The sequence below is a fragment of the Desmodus rotundus genome, chromosome 10, assembly GCF_022682495.2.
Source record: "Desmodus rotundus isolate HL8 chromosome 10, HLdesRot8A.1, whole genome shotgun sequence".
Taxonomy (NCBI): Eukaryota; Metazoa; Chordata; class Mammalia; order Chiroptera; family Phyllostomidae; genus Desmodus; species Desmodus rotundus.
In genome coordinates, this window is record NC_071396.1 from 54089014 (window position 1) to 54109761 (window position 20748).

At 42.1% G+C, this 20748-nt stretch overlaps 1 protein-coding gene across 2 annotated transcripts in view; it reads left to right on the forward strand.

Annotated features, from left to right (window-relative positions):
* LOC123478169 (suppressor of cytokine signaling 2) overlaps positions 1 to 20748 on the forward strand; it is a 101635-nt gene that overhangs the window by 76408 nt on the left and 4479 nt on the right. The window contains exon 3 of one of the 2 annotated variants that reach the window (XM_071219501.1): positions 18333 to 19197. The exons of the other annotated variant lie outside the window; for it this stretch is intronic. The gene's annotated coding sequence lies outside the window, so the exon portion shown is untranslated. Of the gene's footprint in view, positions 1 to 18332; positions 19198 to 20748 lie in introns of those variants that run through there. 2 annotated transcript variants of the gene reach the window in all.

Consider the following 20748-nt stretch of genomic DNA (forward strand, 5'->3'; position numbering starts at 1 on the left):
AATCGAAGACTTCAGAGGCAAACAAAGATATAATTATTTGTGTTCTAAAGAAGCCAGTATATCCAGAGGAAAAAGGAAGGCAGACAGCTGATACTCATGGAAGAGACAGAGTCAGAAAGAGAGGCAGGGAAGAGAGGAGAACATGAATCACAGGGTGCTCATTCAGTCAACATGATTTGGAAGCAGTAGAGTACTAATGGCTAAATGCCAGGGCTCCACTGCTTGCTAGCTGTGGGACTCCAGCCTTGGACTGTACCCCTCAGTCTGGAAAATGGGGATCATAGGGGTCATTAATAGTTATCTGCCTCTTAGGGGAGGCAGATCAAGCCCTCGGTGTACCACCTGACTTGTGGTGAAGGTCCCACAGCTGTGACTGTTGTTACCTGTAATAAACCATTCGCAAGGCACTTACAGCGGGGGCATTATGGTGACAGAGAAGAGAACTCAGCTCTGACCTTGTAATCTAGAGGAGGAGTTAAGAGGGGGCACAAATTCTGATCTGGGTTGCAGTTTTAAGAATCACAAAAGTTACAAAACATGATAGGATTCAATAAAATTGCTCAAATAACAGAGTGCCAAAGAGACACTCACAGGCCCTGTTGTTTTAGGAATGAGGGCCAGACAGCAATAATGGTCAGAGAGGGCTCCGATCAATGAACTGCCTTTGGAGGGCAGAAGGTGGCAGAAAGGCGTTCCCACACACAGCTGGCCACTTTCTGACCATCTTCCCACATTATCTAGATTTGTGCACAGTTACTTGTTTTTGTTTCTGGATCTAATTTAGGGTGGAGATAATTAAGTGCATGGATTTAGAATGACAAAAGTTGTCCATTTCATGTGTCTAATATTAGGTTCCTAAGCAACAACAAGCTGCTCTGGTCAGATGCGTCTTCATAGTATATTGAATTCCTTATGCGTGATTGCTCCAACAGTTTGTAGATGCTATTCAAATTATGGGCTGTCCATGCCAAACTTGGAGGCTTCTTAAAGACAGTAGCTGTAGCCGGAACCTTTAGGAGGAATCAGAAGGTCGTCAAAGCCTAAATTTGCCATCGGAACTGATGCCGAAGCCCCTGGTTAGCTTGGCCATCGATGTCAATCACGACAGCTTTTGTCCTCACATCCTCCCAGTGCACCTGGAGTGCAGCCCTTAGGGAAATTCTATCACTTGCTTTTTCCAGGGACACACACATCTGTTGTTGACATGTGTGGAGCCTCAGCTTTCCCATCTAGCATCGTCTGCTCGATCACTGGACTTCAGGCTGAAGGAAGGACAGCCCCTCCTGGCAGAAGGAAGATGTGCCTCACAGTTAAAATTGAAATTCAGTTGGCCTTGGTGACTCCCTCAGAATATCCCCAGGAAGTCCCAGATAGAGTCTAAGGACCTTTTTGCCTTTCTCCTTACACTGTGAGCGGTTCAGCTAAAGACAAAATGAAAGAACTGTGTTGGTTTTCTCTTCATATGAATGGGCTGCATCTTCTGCTTTTTCCTTCAAATCTCTGAATGTGAGATTGTGTCACTTTCCTAATTTACCTGAGCTACTTTGAGTCTGTGTTGGAGCACTCTGTTGCACAGACAAGTTGACACTGCATTTTAGTGGCATGATGAGCGTTCTGGGTAAGAATCTTAGGCTGGAGAGGGAACACAGTCAGTGGTACTGTAATAACTGTGTGCAGTGCCAAGTGGGTGCTGGGGGAGTACTTTGTAAAGTACATGACTGACCACTACACTGTACACCTGAAACGAATGCAAAATAATACTGAACATGAACTGTAATTGCAAAAGAAAATGAAAGTCTCTCAGACTGGGAGCCACCTAGTCCTGGGTTTGACCCCGGATTCACTGGCTGGGTGACCATGGGCAAGTAGCTGCACCCTTGTAAGCCTCACCCCCTTCTTGGGACATTCTTCTGAGGATTCTGTGAGATAGTGACATAAAGCCTCTCTCTTGGTGCCTGACACAGAGTAAGTGCTCAGTAAACAGCAGCGATTGTTTCACTATTACAAACAAGACTTGAACACACAAAACTCACAAGCTGCTCTGTGAAGTAATTGGAAAATTTGGTCAAGTCAGTGAACATTTATTTCTGCAGTTTAGAATGTGATAATTGGGCAAATGTTTCATCCTTGTTGGGTACTCAGTAGGGTTTGCATAATGTGTTCTTAGAAATGCCTCTTATAAGGGGGAACAAAAAGAAAAACCCTCACTAGGTTCAGAATATCACTGGAATTTAAAAAAAATTCCTTTATCTAAAGGTGCAATTTGAAAAGACAAGTTACTATGACTTGGGAACTATTCTAGCTGCCTGAGCCATCTCAAATAATCCATCTATAGTAAGTCCCTTTGACCTCTGCTTCTCTCTGTCCAGCAAAGCAACAGTTACATTGCATGCAAGGAGGTTATTCCTCAAAGTTTGACTCTGGAGTCAGGTAGGACTAGCTTCAAATTCTAGCTTTACAGCGTACAAGCTGTGTGACTAATGATTTTGAACACTAGCTATGCCTTTGAGGGGTGGGGATTAGTGGGACACCTTCCTGATAGGGTTACTGGGAGGAGTATAAGAGAATGTGTAGGAAATGGCCTGGGAATGGTAGAGGCTCAGAGAATATCAGCTGGAAAGATGATGATGAAAATCATTCTAAACTTACTGCTTTCAGGACTCTGAAATTATTGAAGACCCAAAATAACTTTAGTTTATGTACATTTTATTAATAGTATTTAACACAAGAAATTTAACGAAAATTTTATTAAAATATTTGTGTATTAATTTATAAATTACTACAAACCTTTTACATACCAATCTAAAACACTTTTTAATAAAAAAGTAACTATTTTCTAAAAACAAGGGACACAGAAGAATGTTATTGCTTTATATTTTTTAAAAAAATATCTCTTTAATGTCTGCCTTAAAGAGAAAAGAGTGAAATTCTTCTATCTGCTTCCATGACAATCTGTTGCAATATTATACATGTAGCTTCTGGGAAACCCTACTTTACACCCAAGAGGGAATTGAGAGAGGGAAATAATACTTAGTATTATAAAAATAATAATAGCAAATAATAAGATAATAAAAGTAAACACCACTTAGTTTTATAAAAAATAGTTTTGACCTCATGGACAAGACTCCCACCCTTCAAAAACAGCTGGCACAGCATGGGTGCTTTCCTGTTCTCGGGCTCAGCTGCGGACGGTGACCCACGTGCTCACATAACGAGAGAGAGAGCTCAGTGCGTAACAGGAGAGGAACATCTAGACCGAGAATACAGTAAAGCTGAGGCCCACTGAAGAATCTCCTTGTAGGAATAAGGTTGTCCTCAAGCAGGAGGGACAGCAGGAGCCAAAACCGATGCCCAGAAGCAGGACAGTATGAATGATATTCTCAAAACAAATGGGACCAGTTTCTGTGATGTTCGCATCCAGCCACCACAAATCATTGCTTCTCTGTCTCCTTCTTCTTCCTTCTGCACCCCCACCTTCTCTGCCCCACCCAGAACAGCTCCCTGGATTATTGGACAAGGTAGTGACAGCCCATCAGGGCATGGTGACTCAAACCCATGAAAAACTCATGGGTTTTTCAGGCTTGGGTTCAAATCCTGGATTTGCCACCTCAGAACTACTTGACCTTGTAAATGTTATTTAAATTTACTGATTCTCAGAATCCTAATGTATACAGTGGGGATTGTGGTGATTTAAAAATGGCCACATTCTCTGGAATTCCTCCCATGAAAAGGTAAAGCCTGAACTGGGCTGGCCCAGTGTCTTGATCACTAAATGTAGTGGAGGCAGAAGTGTGTGACTTCTGAGTGTGGTTTCTAGAGGCTGCATGGCTTCCGCTCCTCCCCTTGTGGAAGTGAGAGGCCCCCATGCTGTGATGAACCATTGCATGGAAGGAGAGGCTGGGCCCTCTCTGCTGAGGCCCCAGACATCTTACCCACTCCAGCCTCAGCCAAGCAGCCATACAGAATCCCTGCATGAGAACAACAGAACCACCACCCAGGCAGCCCACAGGATTATGGGAAACAATCTTTGCGTTCTAGGTCACTAAGTAAGTGGATGGTTTCTAGGGTGATCAATTTATCCCAGTTCTCATGCCTTGCCACTGAAAACCCCATATCCTAAGAAACAATGGAGTCCTAGTTGGTCACACAAGGTGTAGTGCAGCCACAAACACCTTACACAGGGATAAGAACGGGCAGCCCCCTGTTTCTGAGAGAATTAAGTGAAATAATGAGGCAAAATAGAGGCCCCAGACAATGAAAGATATTTTTTGTTTTCATTTTCTAAAATAACTTCACAATAACTTATTTTATAATAACTTTATCTCTAATAACACAAAAATTTCCATAGCTAATAAAAATGTGATCTGTTAGCTATGTCTGTCACTGAGCTTCTTATTCAGGGACCCTAAATTGCTTTAACTATACCAGATAGCATTCTCTCCTTAAAGAATGCTATATTTTAAGCTAAGCATAAAGGTAGCAAGCCCCTAGGAAATTACAAACCAAAAAGAGAAAGAAAACATTGAACTTAACTAAACTAAAACCGGCTGTGAGTTCTCACAACAGTATCACTGTTAAATATAGAAAACACTTAATATTATGTTACTCTGAGTGGGTCCAGCATAGGACTATTTTTTTTTCTGACAATATTTTCCACTGGGGGCGTGTCTAGTGAAAACACAACCTGAGGATACGATCTGCAGGTAAGGCCCATACATTGTGTCCACAAACAGGCAGAACCCCAGGGCTACTGCGTGTGAGAGTGGAAATCCTTAAAACTCTAATTTAGAACTGTTCTTTAGGGAGAAACATGGGCAAGGGGTCAGAACACTCATAAAAATCTGAAAGTTATTGAAAAATGGTGTATTCTTTAACCCATGTCATAATTATTTGATCTAAAAATGTATTTTAAGTGACTAAGAGGTAGCAGGTCTTTCTTCCTAACGGAATTGCCTGTTATTTACACAATTAAAATAACTTCCTCACCCGAGGGGCCAAAAGAACTTCATGCTACCAAAAAAATATGACTATCCTGTGCATCACTACAGAATTCTGACTCTGCAAAAAATACACGTGAAATCACTCAGCAGACTGAACAACAAAAAATGTCAGCGTTAGAGAATTTAATTAAGAAAGTATTTCCTCCTGCAGACTTCCAACAGCACACTGAAAATAGGCACAGACGCATCTGTGTTGCGTGTGGCTTCCTCACACACAGGGACATATCAAGACACTTAAGAAAAGCATCTCAGATGCCCTGCAAAAGAAACAAATGCCTGATTCTCAAACACAATCAAAGTAGGATTCAATCAGCCAGATATTAATTGCCACTGCTCCTCGGAGAGAATAAGCAAACATACAGAGAATAGCGGTGTTAACTTTATAAAGAATGGAAGGTAAGCCAGAATCTACATTTTTAACAGCTTCTAAAAGCAACAGACCACCCTCCCCATGGCATGGATTTGTATATTTGAGGCTACACATAGATGGACGGACAGATATATGGATATCTACATCTTTATCCCTATTTTAGGCATCTATATTGCTTCAGCGATTGATCCACCCATTCATGAATCCATCCATCCATCCAACGTGATTATACCTCACTTCACCAGAAGCAGAAAAGTATAGTTCCTTCATTTTGGAATACTTGATTATTCACCCCCAAATTTAACAAAGCCTTCATTATGTTGGCCATCAGAAAGCCACTACACCTGCAATTGGGGCCAGACATCTCTACACATTAGAGAGCAGTGCGTTCAAATACTCACAGTTTTCTTATTTAAAATCAGCCTCAGGAGCTGGGGTTTAGGCTCACTGGAATAGATTTCCTAGTCATATTCTAGATAGGTTAGGCATTTCCAGAATTTCAATATTCATTCTCTAAAATTAAATACCTCAGAGCTGGCTAGTATAAAAATGTATACAAAACCACATGAACAAAAAATACAAATAAAAACATCTTTTTTTTTAAAGGATAAAGCTTTAAGAAACAAACAGTAAATGAAATAAAATTATGGCAGTAATTATGCATTCAAAAGAATAACAACTGGACAGTGGGGTACATTTGAAAGATGTATGTTTAACTGTAAAAGTGTATCTCAGTAGCCACAGATGCCACCAAGAGGATAAAATATTAAAGAGCTTCCTTCTCCTCCTGTAGCCCCTGTCCTCTCACACCTGCATGAAGGTTTTAGGCTTCTGCTCTGTGTCCTTTTTACCCACAATCTATTCCTCACATGGAACAAGAGTCAGCTTAAATATAAAAGTCAATTTGTTCCATCAGCTTCTCTGCTTAACACTTCTTAATGGCTTGGGAATTTTATTGTAAACACAGTGCAAACTCCTTCCCTTGGCTGTCAAGGCATCAGGTGACACGGCCCTGGCCCACCCTCTGCCCCCGAATCGCTGTGTGCTAGTCACACAGGTGTCCTGTGCTGTGTGTTGGAAACCGAAGCCATCTTGTTTCTCGGTGTTTAATATCCTTCTTCCCATTGCCTAGGATGCCCTTTCCCCGGCTTTCAACACCCTTGTCTCACCCTGCAAATCGAACCCAAATCACCATCCCACAGAGGCTTCCCTGACCACCTTGGTTTAAGTAGCCTCCTCCCCATCTCCCTTACTCCCTCTGCCACCTCACTCTGTTGCTCACCTCGATGACTCTTATCCGAGTCCAAGATTATTATTTATTAGTCTACTTGTTTGTCGTCTGTTTTGGCTGCTAGAAGGTAAGGACTTTGGAAGCATGACCTTGACTTGCTCACTCACTTTGGACTCCCTGTACCCAGAACAATGCCTGGTTTTGGTCTCAGGAAAAGTGCTTTGTCTAATATTTAGGGCACAGGTGGCAAACACAAGGCCTGTGGGCTGAATCCAGCCCTCCACCTTGTTTTATCCCACCTGGCACCTTGGTTCTACCCTGTAGCAGTGCCAAGCTCCTTGCCCCTAGTTAAGGAGTAGTTACAGTTATACAGTCCTAAAGTTACATTTGGCCCTTTGAAAGCAACAGTGAAGCTGATGTGGTCCCCGGTGAAAATGATTTTGACACCCCTGATAGAGAATTGATTGGAGGATGGCAAGACTGGAGTAGTGAGAACATTCAGGAGGCGATTGCAAGAATTGATGGGAAGAATGATAGTGGCTATGACCAAGGTGAGGGATTGGGGACAGAGAAACAGGGACAGATAGGAGAGATCTTCAGGAGGCAGAATCAGCAAGACTTGATAATAGGTGGATAATGGGAGATTTTAGGAGTGGTATCCAGGTTTTCCCCTTGATTGTAAATTTCCCAAACACATTCCTTCCTCCATAAGTTTATATGATTAATAACTAGTTTTGAGTAAGACCAGCCTGCCACTGACCGCAGCTGATGGGTATAGGAAGTGACGTATCCATACATAAGTCCTAAGTAGGTGGACAGGACATTTTGCTTTTCCCAGGGCAGTCCTGGGCTATTGTCCTTGCATAATTACTTATACTACCTCCTTTCCCTCTCAAAAGTGTCCTGGTTTGGATAATAACTTATATGGTCACACTAGGCACGTAAGGAAGTTAATTGCCCCTAAAATTATTTGGTATGTACTCTGTGTAACAGGAGTACCCAGTGTTGAATGGTGACTAAGCCAATAAAACCTGGCTTCTAGGGATACATAAACACTAGGTGAACAAAGAGAGAGTGGGTAACGTTCCACATGCAGTGCATGCTCCAGAGCAGGACTCCCTGGGAGTGAGAGTAAGGCTAAGCAACTCCCCCTCCTTGATCCCAGGCTAATTCCATTCCTGTCAGTCATTGGAGCTAATCTCTTCCTCATCACTAATGAGCTTAAGTGGCAAAATTGCCACCCTAAGGCACAAGTGTCAAGTGGGTGCTGGTTTGCCAGGACTTGCCTGTCATCAATAGGAAGCTGCACTAGGAAAATCATCACCAGTCTCAAGGCGTCTCAACCTGTGATGGAGAATCAAAGACTAACAAGACTAAAGACTAGAGCCCATGCTGTTTCCAAGAGCTCCCAGCTAGCCTAGCAACCATGGAATGCTAAAGGGGAACTGAGACAGGAGCTGATGATCCTGGGCAGCAAGGAAGATCCCAAACCCAAACATCTTTCATACACACAAATCCCAGGCTTTGAAGATATTTCAAAATTAGAAATGAAGAGTGGTTTTATAAGTGACTAGTTTTAAGGTTTTATGGCTCAATAATGTCTTTGAAATCAACATGAAATTCTCATGTTTAATTTTTGGTCTCAGCTTTCAGTGGGTCATTGGTCTATAAGCAGTTCTTATACATTTCCTCCTACCCTATGGTTTTCTTGGAAAAAAAAAAAAATTCTAGTTGTGACTCCACCGGGCATTTCCTAAATACAAAAGAGCACTTAATACTGTGACTTAACTTATGTGCATGAAAGAAGTCTAACTTGCAGGCATGGCAAACCTGCGGCCGGCAGGCAGGCCGCATGCAGCCCAGGACAGCTGTGCATGTGGCCCAACATAGAATCGTCAATTTCCTTAAAACATGATGAGGTTTTTTTGTGATTATGTGTTGTAATGTATTTAACATGTGGTCCAAGACAACTCTTCTTCTTCCAGTGTGGCCCAGAGATGCAAAAAGGTTGGACACCCCTGAAGGTTTCTAATCAGTTATACACCGTTCTGAGTAATTGAGAAAATGCTTTATATACCTCCAAACTCTAGCTTGTAGAGTTTATATGATATTTTATTCATTTAGCCTCTTATAAAATTTTACTAAGGCTCTCTTTTCTCCTTCTGTGGCTACCACCCAGAGAAACCTGGAGCTGGGATGGAAGGTAGATCTTAGTTTGACTGAGAGAAAGTTTAGAAGGTTTTTCGGAGTACTCCCTTTCCAAGGGGATTCCTTGACTATAACTGCATTCACTGGGAGGCCAGCTTTATAATGCAATAATAGAGTTTCAGAAATTGAAAAAGTACTTATGTAAATAAAACTCAAGCACTGAAGACTTATACAACTTCCTGTCTAAAAAAATTGTAACTGTAATACATATATTGTAAATGTAATATGTGTGTACATAGTAATGAAATGAAAACAAAAGGAAAAGGGGGCTACAATAAATTGCAAGGCACCCCAGGTATTTAATCCAATAAAAACATCATATTATTGGCAAGGTTTATCAAAGCATCATTGGGAAAAGCAATACTGACATTTTTTGTTTTTTTTCTTTCTCCATTTTTGCCCCCTTAAATTAAAACTCACAGTCAAACAAAACCTTTGGCTGGACTGGAAGGAACACTATTCATTCCCCTGCTCTGACCTGATTAGTTAGAATGTTTTTTAAATGATGACTTTCCAGTTTGGATCACTGCCAGAGAGAAAGGCCCTGACTTAATGGTTGCATTGATTGTGGCTCCAAAAGGCACATTAAAAAAATTTCAGCAACGCTAAAAGAAACGCTGATCTTCTGAAAGAATTTTATTTAATGGATTTTTTTTTTTTTAAATTAAGGGTTTTGGAAACTTGTCAAAAGTGTGTTTAAAATTCCACTTACAAGTTTGGCTGCCTAGAGACTTTGAGTGGTGAGAACTTTGTCATTTCTTAGTATAAAAAAGCTTCAACATTGGACTCTGGGATCCTTGGACCCACCAGTGGGGGTCTTGATAGAACTGTGATTCTGGCTCAAATGTAGGGCCCTTTTACCACCCTGACTTCCCCTTGGTAAAAGCTGTCTGTTATCACTTCCCCAAGTGCCCCTCCTGGGTGGTTATTCCTCTCTGCCTCTGCTTTTGGAAGTATCACTTGGAAAAAATCAAGAGAAAAGGTGTTGACAAACTTTGGAATGTCTGGTTGGCACAGAGGGTTGGGAATTTGCACAGAACTCTTATTGGGCAAATTTCTCTCAACTTCCGGCCAAGGAAGTTCCGGTGCTGAGTGTCGAGTGGAGGAAGTTAATGACAGATGAGCTGTAGACTCTTCACTTTCTCCTATGCAGTACATACTCTGTAAAGAGCTGCAGTCTGAATTTGCAGCAGGGAAGGGCCCCATAAGAAGTAAGCTCCCTTTCTTCACTGAAGTCTTCCATTTTGAAATTGGCCAGTATAACGATGTGATGGCTTATTCATGTTTGCAGCCTGCACAAAAACCATAGCCCACTGAGGACGCATGAACAGTGTTCAGGGATGAGAAGCAGAGTTACTGTCTCCTCTATTCTTACTGAAGTTTGGTGGCTCTGGTTTATGCCATGGCAAGTGAGCTTTCCTTAGATGTCAAAGTAGTTCCCATTATTTAAAGTGGTGGTGAATGCTCATTTTTCTCAATCTCATCTCATCTCCTAAACTTTCTTATGTGTGTCTGAACCATGCAATCATATTCCCTCTCAAGTGCCCCATGTTTCTTTGTCAATGTCTGACCTGGGCTGTCACAGAGAAGTTGTTGATCTTAAAAGACATCTCATATGCATGAGGCCTAGTGATGAAAAGAGAGAGGGTCAAAACTGCAAGAGCTTGTGGAATATTAAAATGGTAAAGGCAGAGGTCAAATTGTTTGAGACTTGGTATCTAGCATTTAGAGCTTCACTCCCACCCCCAAAATCATTCCTGGACTCGGACCTGTTATTGCCAGGTCAACACAGTCAAGATTGCTTCCCACAGCTGCAAAGTGGAGAACCAAACACCACAGAGTAAAGGGCGTGGCAGTCACTGACCACAGAACCCATGCCCATCACACCAATCGTGTGTTCCCTGAGTGACAATGAGCGACTTCTAATTTTCCCCCACCCAAAATCATGGCACTAAGTATTCATAGCTGATTGGTGGTACAGGAACACCTAGTTTTATTTTGCTTTGATTTCTTATGCTTCAAAGGTGTTGTGTTTTGTTTTGTTTTTACAAATGGAAGGCAAGACCACCCACCAGCAAAAAGATTACAACTCGCTTTATTGGGGTGGTCTGAAACTGAACCCGCCATATCTTCAAGGTGTGCCTGTATTTCAACAATTGTTTTGACTATGTGTTATTAAAGGTCAAAGGGCCTGATATCTTCCTTCCAAACACAGCAAAATTTTGATACTTGTGATCTGAGTCTCCTGCTAGTTATACCAATATGGCTGACCTGGTATTTACTAGACTCTACCTAAGGCCATCTCTTACTCTTGGCCCACCTGTCTTTGGGGTTTGCTATCCTCTTTATCCAATGTAAGGAATGATTTTCTTCTTAATTTTATATTGCCCAGGTCCTTTTAAAATCTTAAAAACAAGCTCTTGCATGAAGCTTTCCTGGAATCATTGGTTCCATTTTTGAAGCCCGAAATAATAGCCTCTGGTTCACTTTCCTGGGAATGCATGCATACAAACTCTGTGCTTCCATTTCCTGGGATGGCACATCTCCTGTTTCACTGAAAGCCCTTGAAAACTGTCCTTAATAGACACTTAAGGAGCCTAGTAGTTTATCAAACTGGATTAGGGGGTGAAGGTAGTGAACTGTGTGTGCAGTTTGCCCTGGCAGAAAGGATATTTTATTACTGGCATTGTTTAGAATTACTAGTGCATGGTAATAGTAAAAAGCAGCCCAATTTTCAGGTGGTGTCATTATTGTTTTTAAATGCTACACAGACAATGGATTCCCTTATTAAATGCCACCCTTACCAGACAGCTCCCACACCATCCTGTATATGGCTCTGCTAAAAGCATCTCCAAAATGACCAACTTCTATTAAAAAACACACAGCAATCCTTCAAGATCCTCATTACTGAAGCACACATTTTACCCTATCGTTGAAAAATGTCAATGCCTGTAGGAAAAAGAGCCAAACACCCTGTGCACACAGGCAACCGCAGGCATCCACGTGTGGACCTAACAGTGCAAAAGATACTTGCACAGACTGTCACATCCTAGCCTTTTCCTTCTGTGTTAATGCCAATGAAGCACAGACACTAACCACTTTTCTAGAGTCTATAAAAACTCACATTGCCCCTTAATTTAGTTGCTTTGTGCCCACTATACCCAGCTGAATCTCTTTGGGGGTCTCTCCATTTTTTAAGTAAAACTAATAACTCGTTAAGATCAAGCCGAGTGAAAATATTTTTTTCTTGTCTTTTTCTGGGAACTTCCTTGAGACCTAGGTTTCCCACATACAAAGTCATGTCCAATAGTTTGCCTTCTTATCACTGAAAACACTTTCAATAACCTTTTCAGTGTCTTTCTCCCCTAGTGTACTCATTAGGGAGTGTGAAGAGCATGACAGTGTGTCTAAAGGCAAGTATACGGCGGGGGTCTGGGACCAGGCCTGGAAAGACGTATTCTGTACCACTCATTGGTAGAACCCAGCCACATGCCACAACCAGCAGCAATAAAGGATGCAAAATGCGTGGCCAGGAAAAAAATGAAACAGAAGTCAGTGACCAATAAGTGTCTCTGCTCCACCAACAGATGGTAAGAGCCATGAAAACAAGGTATGCTTAGTCCTGTCACTGCCAAAGGTCCCGTGTGCAATATAGTACCTCTCACATGGTACAGTCCTAGCAATCCTTTGCCAACTGGATGCATCAAAAGTATTGGATGAACAATAAGAAAAGGAATGAGTTTAGAGTAAAAGTCAAAGATTTTAACTCTTACCTCTAGCAGAATGGTTCATCTGCTAAATCCAAGAGGCAACTCAGAAGGTCCCATGAATGCTGATGGGCTTTTACCATTTGGTTGAGAATTTTAACATCAAGGACAATTTACAGCAATTTACTTAAAAATTGTTCAGTTTTTGTTAATTTTCTAAATAATCAGTTTACGCACACACACATAGTCGATCACAACTATTTGCATGTGTAAACAAAGAAAAAATTGGTTTCACGTGGTTTTTAGACCAAAGAGAGGACACATAAACATTTGTAATGAACAAACGCAGCCTAAATTCCATATGTTAATACAAGGGACTTTGGAATTAATGGAAGAAAATTTCCTCTGTGTTTGCAGTTTCCCTTGAAGGACCTTACTACTGCATGTCACCCAGAAAGCCTAGCAACCAATTTTTAAGTCCTCACAAATCAATCACTGCTAGGCAGTGGCCCACCCACATTGTATTCTAATTCTAAGCACTTCTACTTGTGCCATAAAGGGACACTGATGTAGAAGCACAGGAGATGTAGTTAATTCTTTCAGGAATAGTATGAGAACAATGATTACTAATGGGTTACACTCTTAAGATCACAAGAGAATAACTGCAGGTTAACAAGCAAAAAAAAGTAATTATCTCCAAATAATAGACATTAGCAGACCAGAGTACTACAGAGATGGATTGCTCCTACACACCAAAGAAATTGATGAAATCATCTCCCCTTCTATGCTCAAAGGTAAAGAGAAGAAATACACACATTATAAAAAAAGTAATCAGGCCTTTCTTATTTAATAGTGTGCTCTCCTGATGATGGACTGATAATATTACATGAAGGGTTATATAGGTAAGTCTTGCTGTGTCAAATCGCTGCTTAAATAGGATGTTTTTGAATCATTCAACCTGATACTATCCAATAAAATATAGATGATCAACAGGCATAAAGACAAAGAATGAATAAATAAATAACCAGAATGGTCCTCCACTTACTTGCAGAATGTACCTGGGTTCTGTTCAGCGGCAGTTTCAGTTCACTGTACCTGCACCTGGACGTTGGCACCTAGATCACCATAGTCCCAGTTGTTCGTTGTGGGGCCCATTGTACTTGAAAGTGCACTAGTTTAATACCTATAAACATGGGGGAGGTAATGTAAGAACATCAGGATTGAAACTCTGCTCAGATCCATTGCCCAACCAGTGGCTCCCATTAACAATGAATCTTAAATCAGCGGTGCTCACATTTTAGGGGCACTAGAATCACCTGTGTGTTTATTCAAACCCAGGGCTGACTCCAGTCTGAGTTTCTAGTAGACCTGGGGTGGAGTCTGAGAATTGGCATTGCTAACAAGCTCCTAGGTGAGGCTGATGCTGTTGGTCCAGGAGCTGAACTTTGAGAACCAGTGTATTAAATTAATAATTAAACACCTAATTGCAGATCCTCCATATGCCTGAGAATACAGAATAATAGATTTTTGCCTTTAAAGGGACAGAAATGTTACCCAAACCATTGTACTTTTATATTAGTATCTGTCATATCTATACTCAAAATCTGTTGTATATTTGAAAGTTTTACTTTAATGTAATGAAATTCTGATATTAACAGTAATTGATAAGAATGTTCACAATGTAAAATTTAAAAACAAGTGAAACATTTAATAGCTTTCAAATCAAATATTTATAAGCATAGCAAAATGAAGTAAAATAAATTATACAACTATAAACATTAAACATAAATCCCCTTTCCCTTTTTGCTGCAATGTAAAATAAAATTAGGGATACATTTATTTAAAATTTTGACCTCCCTGGTTTGGTCCCCAGTCGGGGCACGTGCAAGAGGCAATCAATCGATGTTTCTCTCTCACATGGCTGTTCCTCTCTCTTTCTCTCTCACTCCTTTCCCCTCTCTATAAAAAAATCAATGAGCATGTTGCCGAATGAGAGTAAAAATTAAAAAAAAAATTTTTTTAAATAGAAATTTTAACCTCCCTCTTTCTCATCAACAAAATAAACAAAAAAAGTGACCCTAACACCTCCCTTATACTTGCATCAAGAGTTTCTTTGAATCTTTACCAGAATAACCCTGCATCTTTTTTAGAATCTTTTTCAGTCTCATTACCTTTAGGGAAAACAACATTGGTTCCTCTTTGGCATGGTATCCTCAGCTAGTCCTTGGGAAGCACAGCAATTTGCCACTTGTCCCAGTTTAAGTAACAGGAATGAGATGGTCAACTTCTACCTCTTCAACTCTTCCTGATTCTGGCCTGTCCCAGCATGCAATGGGCATGTTGATTCCCCAATGGCCAATAAACTCTCAAAGTTATGTTCACATTGGTAGGTCCCACAGAGATAGTCTATCCTGGGTTAAATTCAAATTCAGCTGTAGATGTTTTCATTAGGCTGGTACAGCCCTTGAGGAAGACCTGCATCTGTGAGCGCTCTGGAGGGGCGTGTCCTCTGGAGCTCGCGCTTCCCCCTGAATAGCAGCTGACTCCACTCATTTACGTCACCTGTCTGCTCCCACTAGATTGCTGAAATTGCAGCACCTGAAAGACCCTCTCATTGAACAAATGGAAAACCATGGCTTGAAGAAATTAAGCAACTTCCCTGGAGGCACACGGGTAACCAGTGCTGGAAAAGAATTGCAACTCACAGCTCCAGGCCCCTTTCTTAGGCTTTGCTGCCTCCCCACATTTGGGGTCTCCACAGTGCCAACATAGACATTACCTTGACCAGCGTGGTCACCGATCTTGCTCTCTGGGTCACCCTGAATGGCCCACATACCATAGTCATCCCCATGGGTCTATCAGACATGCCACAGCTGCCTGACCTACACAGTACCTTCAACTTGAAAACTTTCTCAACATGGTACCTTTCTCTGGACTGTTTTGAAATGTGTTAAGGCTCCACTTCCCATTTTTAGGTTTGTGGAGGAGGAAAATAGGTAAAGAAGTCCTGGGTAAGAGAGATCACTTGAGCACTGGCTTTGGGGTCAGTGATAGAAATGGGGTGGGCTTTCACAAAGGTGTTCTTTAAAAACAAACAAAAAATGAAATCAGACTTAAAAAGCCCATGGCACAGTCTTGGTTTGAAAACATATTATAGTCAGGGGAGATACAGTTTCTCCTTGGCTCTTAACTTGGCTGCCTGATCTGTTCTCCGGGTTTCTTTTGTCATCATTGCAGGGAGAGCATTCATCTGTCAAGGGACAGAGGTGGGAGGACTGAAAGTAGTGACTCTCAAAATTACACACACACATCACCTGGGGGATTGTTTATACTGTAGCAGTGTGACCCCTGGGGCAGGGATTTCAGGTAGGCTGGAAATCTACATGATTCACCAGTACTTGCAGGTATTTTTGGTGCTGGTGGTATGAAGTACACTTGGAGAATGTGCTTGTGCTTTAGAGCAGCGCTTCTCAAATTTTAGTGTGCCCACAAATCTCTGTTAACATGCGGAGTCTGATTAAGCAGGTCTGGAGTGGAGTCTGAGGTTCTGTATTTCTCTCACCCTCCTGGAAGATGCTGGTCCAGGAGCTGCACTTCAGTCAGCAAGGGTTCGGAGCTCTGGTGTGGCAGTTGGGCATGTTGCCTGGGTTCAAAACTCAGCTTTGCTCTCTGCTGCCTGTGAGTCTGGAGAAGTTACTTAACCTCTCTTTGCCTCAATTCTCTCATCCCTGAATAGGATACACTTAATCCTATGATTTTTGGTGAGGTTTCAATAAGATGATAAATGTAAAGCTCCTAGCACATAGGGAGGCTTAACAAATGTTAGCTATTATTGTCACTTCTGGGTATTATGCTTTGACTTTTGTCTTAGATGTATGAGAGGACTTATAGAATCCCAGACTGGTGGCTGGGCATATTGGACTTGCTTGAGTCACCTGAATTCCATGCCCCTCTCCCCCACTGACCTCTTTTCTCTTCCCCACAAAAAGCTCATCCCAAAGATGTCAAAATGGCCATTCACTCCTCTGAAACCAGAGGTTCCAGGAGAATAGCAACCTGACTGGCAATCTTGGTAGGAATAGGAGAGAGGGTACCAAGTTTTTGATCTGTGCCTACATTAACAGATTTGGAACTTCTTAAAGAGGTACCACTGGAAAAACAAAACTCGAGCATTTTTTTGCGTAAACATCTACAATCACAGCCCCCTGCTAACATAGTTCCCTTCTGCCACCACCAAAAATATTTTCCCTCATAAATCAGAAAAATTGCCTCAACTCCAGGTTGGCCAGCTAAGAAAAATCCAGCCAGCAGCTCATCAGCCACCACAGGGTAAAGGTGGTGACAAGTGGGCAAAGTCCAGGATGTCTCACTTCTTGGTTCCACAAGACTTACTGGTGTACCATTGAGACACGTCCACCTCCTTCAGCCTGAGCCGCAGGGGAGTGCAGGCTGACCCACAGCTGAGCTGAGTCTCACCTTTTTGTTTTAATCACTGCTTCTCACACCTTAGTCTGCCAAAGCATCTCCTGGGAAAAATGTTAAACTCCTAAATACCAGACCACAGTTCACGAAGTGCAGATTTGGTAGGTCTGAAATGAGTACTAGGTATTTATATTTTTTAACAGACATACCAGGTGATTCTGTAACAGGTGGTCCATTCTCTGAGAAATAAAGCTTTTTAAAGAGTGAAGAATAATGCTTAGACATGGTGCTAGTTTAACAGGAGCAGCTTCCCAAACCTTGTCAAGTGGCCACACAGGTTAATTCTGTTCTTTTGAATGACCTCAGACATGTTACCATTGGTTGGGTGAGCAATGACCAAGTGCTAATCACTTCATATTTCATTTCCTTTACACAGACCTGTTGCTACCACTCTTATCCTCACAGAGTAGAATAGAGTTCTGGCTCAGAGGGTTTAAGAAACTTGCCCAAAGTTTCACCCTGAGTTAGTGTCCATGGTGGGACTCCAACCTGGACTTGTCTGAGTCTCAGTCAGAGTTTTTTCTATTACTCTCTAAAGCAGGGCTTCTCACGCTCGAGCACACGTCAGGTACCCTGGAGGACCTGTGAACACAGACTGCAGTCCCCCATGCTTGGGGTTTCTGCGGCTGTGGGTCTGGGCCCGACCCGAGCGTTTGTTTGCCTTCCTGACAAGTTCCAAGCTGCTCTTCCTGCTGCTGGGCTTGGAGAACAACAGGCCTAGAGTTAGCTGTTGGGTCTTTTTTGAGAAGTCTGGTGTTATGTCTCTCTTGAGCAGTCCTACCTATTCATCCAGGACAATTTAGAAAAGCGTCCTTTTTTCCTTCGACTGTTGCTTAGCCAATAAGTACATGACAAATAGCCATGAAAGTTGCTGTTAAGCCAGTTCTTAAATGTCTTCAGGTGTTACTTTTAAAGTTGTAATAGGTCATCCCCTCCCCTCACGCAGAAAGAACAATTGCCCTTTGTGGTGGCTCTTTCATAAGAATTCTTCTGCTTTACCTTTTATTTCTTTGCTTTAGAAATGATGAGCTGTCGCACTGTGCTTCTACTCCAACTAAGCGACAGTTAGCAAAACGGCCTTCTAATTAGTTCTGTCTAGCCAGGTGCTGAGGAACTAATCCAGGCCTCATGTCTCCTTCCTCCCTTAGTCTGATGATGGAATTCCAACTGTGGTCTGGGTAGGCCCTGCCTTTATGTTAACAACCCTGCCATTGTCTCCTGGGATTTCTGGGGTGTACTCAAAGTGGGGACAGCCACATCCACCTTAGTCATGAGCACAGACTGCTGTGAAAGGAGGGAATATTTCAGCTGCTGTTCCTTTTGTTCTTCTCAAGGAATTGCACGTGTGGCCTGCAGAGCTATTTCCACGACAAGCTGAAGGAATACGAGGGTGACCCTGTGGAGTTTCTGAAGTGTGTGATGGATACTCTAGGAAAGATTAAGTTGGCAACTCAGAGTCAAAAGTCTCCACTGACTTTGTCCTCTCCTGATGCTCGGTGCACATTCTACAGACCTCTATCCTCAGCAATAAAGCCGTGTCAACGAGGCCCCTTCTTTCACAGGATTCAAAGTACAATTTGATTTGATGATGGTTCAGCTGACCTTCTGTATGACTCTTCAACTCGAGTCCACCAGCCTGACCCATGACTGGGCAGTGGGTGGATGAAGTGGGAGACCCTGGTGTCAAGTGCACCATGCTGCCGCGAAGTCAGGCTTGCCGACTGTCAAGCAGGAATATTTGCTCCTGCTGCACTGAATGGAATGAAAGGAGAGGATGAAACGGCTCATTATACATGAAAGTGTCTGGGATGTGTAGGCCCTCAGAAATATTAATAGAATCTGTGTCCCACTAGGCACCTAAGTCCATTTCTCTAATCTTTTTCTCTGGGAAAAACAACATTTGCCATGGTAATAAAATCTGACTCAGGATTCAGCGAAGTTCAGAGGGCACATCAGTGGAAGGCAGTTGAGCATGCGGGCTAATAACTTGGACATGAGTTCATGCTGTTGGCTCTGCTACTCACGCATGGTGTGACTTTGGTGGGCTTACTCATGGTCCCCGATTTTCAGGTTTGTTTCTTATACAGTTGTTATGAGCATGAAATAATTGTGCATTAAGCTTTTAGTACAATAATTCATAGTAAACACTCAGGAATCGCTAGTTATTTTACTATTAACTATTTTGGGGATATATGTATATATACACACATATATGTGGATATGTATGTACATACATATTCACACATTTTGCAAGTAAATTCAGGGATTTCATGGATTTCTTTGAAGCCTATTTATGCATAGACACTTGGGGCCCATAGGCCCCAATTATACATGATATAAAGTATTTTCCATATATTATGTCATTCATCCACCATCCGATGGGTTGGGCTTTGCAGTATATTCTTCCCTCTGTCCTCAGGTAATAGGTTTACGGACTTTCAAATGTAGTCCTATGACCAACTGAATGTGACATTCTGTTGTCCTGAATGTGACAATCCTGAGTCTTGCAAATCTGGTCAAATTCAGGCCAAATTCCAGTTACATGGCCTGGAATGGTACAAAGCTTTCCCGACATGTTCCCGTGGCATCATCCTCATCTTTCTCTCTGGCTCCTGTCTGGTCTCTGCTGGCCCCTTGCATACTATTTCTGTTGTGTTCTGTGTCACCCCATATACAGATAGAACTTGGTCCCCTTACTGGTTTTCACAAGAAATCTACATTGAGCATTTTGTGATTTTGGTGAAGTATCGCATTGTGGAGCACAACTTTTCACCATCCTCATCGCTTCATCCTTCCATCCTTCCTCTCTGGCACTTCAAGACAATCCCTCCCTTTGCTTCATTCAGGTGTGGTCCTCAGCCACATATACGGCTATGAGGGTGCCACTTTCCATCCCGCCCACTCATCAAGAATGGTTTCATCAAATACAGCTCCTTTCCTAAGAGAAATTTGGTGGAAAAAAAATTTCTCCCTCTAATTGCAAATGAATTAATGTCATATTTTATGTCTAATTTTATGTCCCCAGTGCCTTAGGACAGTACCCACCATGTAACAGATGTTGATCCACTGGGGAAGGGGGGAAGGACAGGGAGAGAGAGAGAGAGAGAGAGAGAGAGAGAGAGAGAGAGAGAGAGAGAAATGAAGGGAGAAAGGGAGGGAGGCAGGAAGGAGGAAAGAATTCCCGAGCTTGTCACGGACCCAGACCATGATTCCATTAGTCAGCTTGGTGGCTGGTCTGTAGGTGCCTGTCCTCCTGCTTATTACTGTAGCACAGGTTTTGTCCTTTATTTCTCTTTCATGCCTAATCTCTCGATGACTTTCCTCAAGCTAATTTTAGCCCTCACAATAGAGCCACACTGTGGTTCTGCCCCCTTTTCCCTTTCCCCATGAAGCAAGAGAAGTTCACAACTCACTTCCTAATCCCCTCTCAGGTAATTAGTTGACTCAGGGGGCACCTCAAGAAGCCAGGAGTATGTTGGCTTTCATTTCCCCTCCTGCAAGTCTCTTCCCCCTATTAACTTCACTTTTCCTCAGCCAGAGCAAAAATTAATTGATATGCCTTCTTTCTCTGGACATGATTTGCCTCTTCAACAGTTTTTGTTTTATTTTAGAAATGATCTCCTCAGTTCCTATAAATTGTAGCCTTCCCAGTGTGGTCTTTCCCTCTCAGAGAGATATTTTTGGCACCTGGGCTTGAGTCTCCTTCAATTCAGAAAAGAAACAGAGATGTGGGATTCTTTCCCCCTTTTT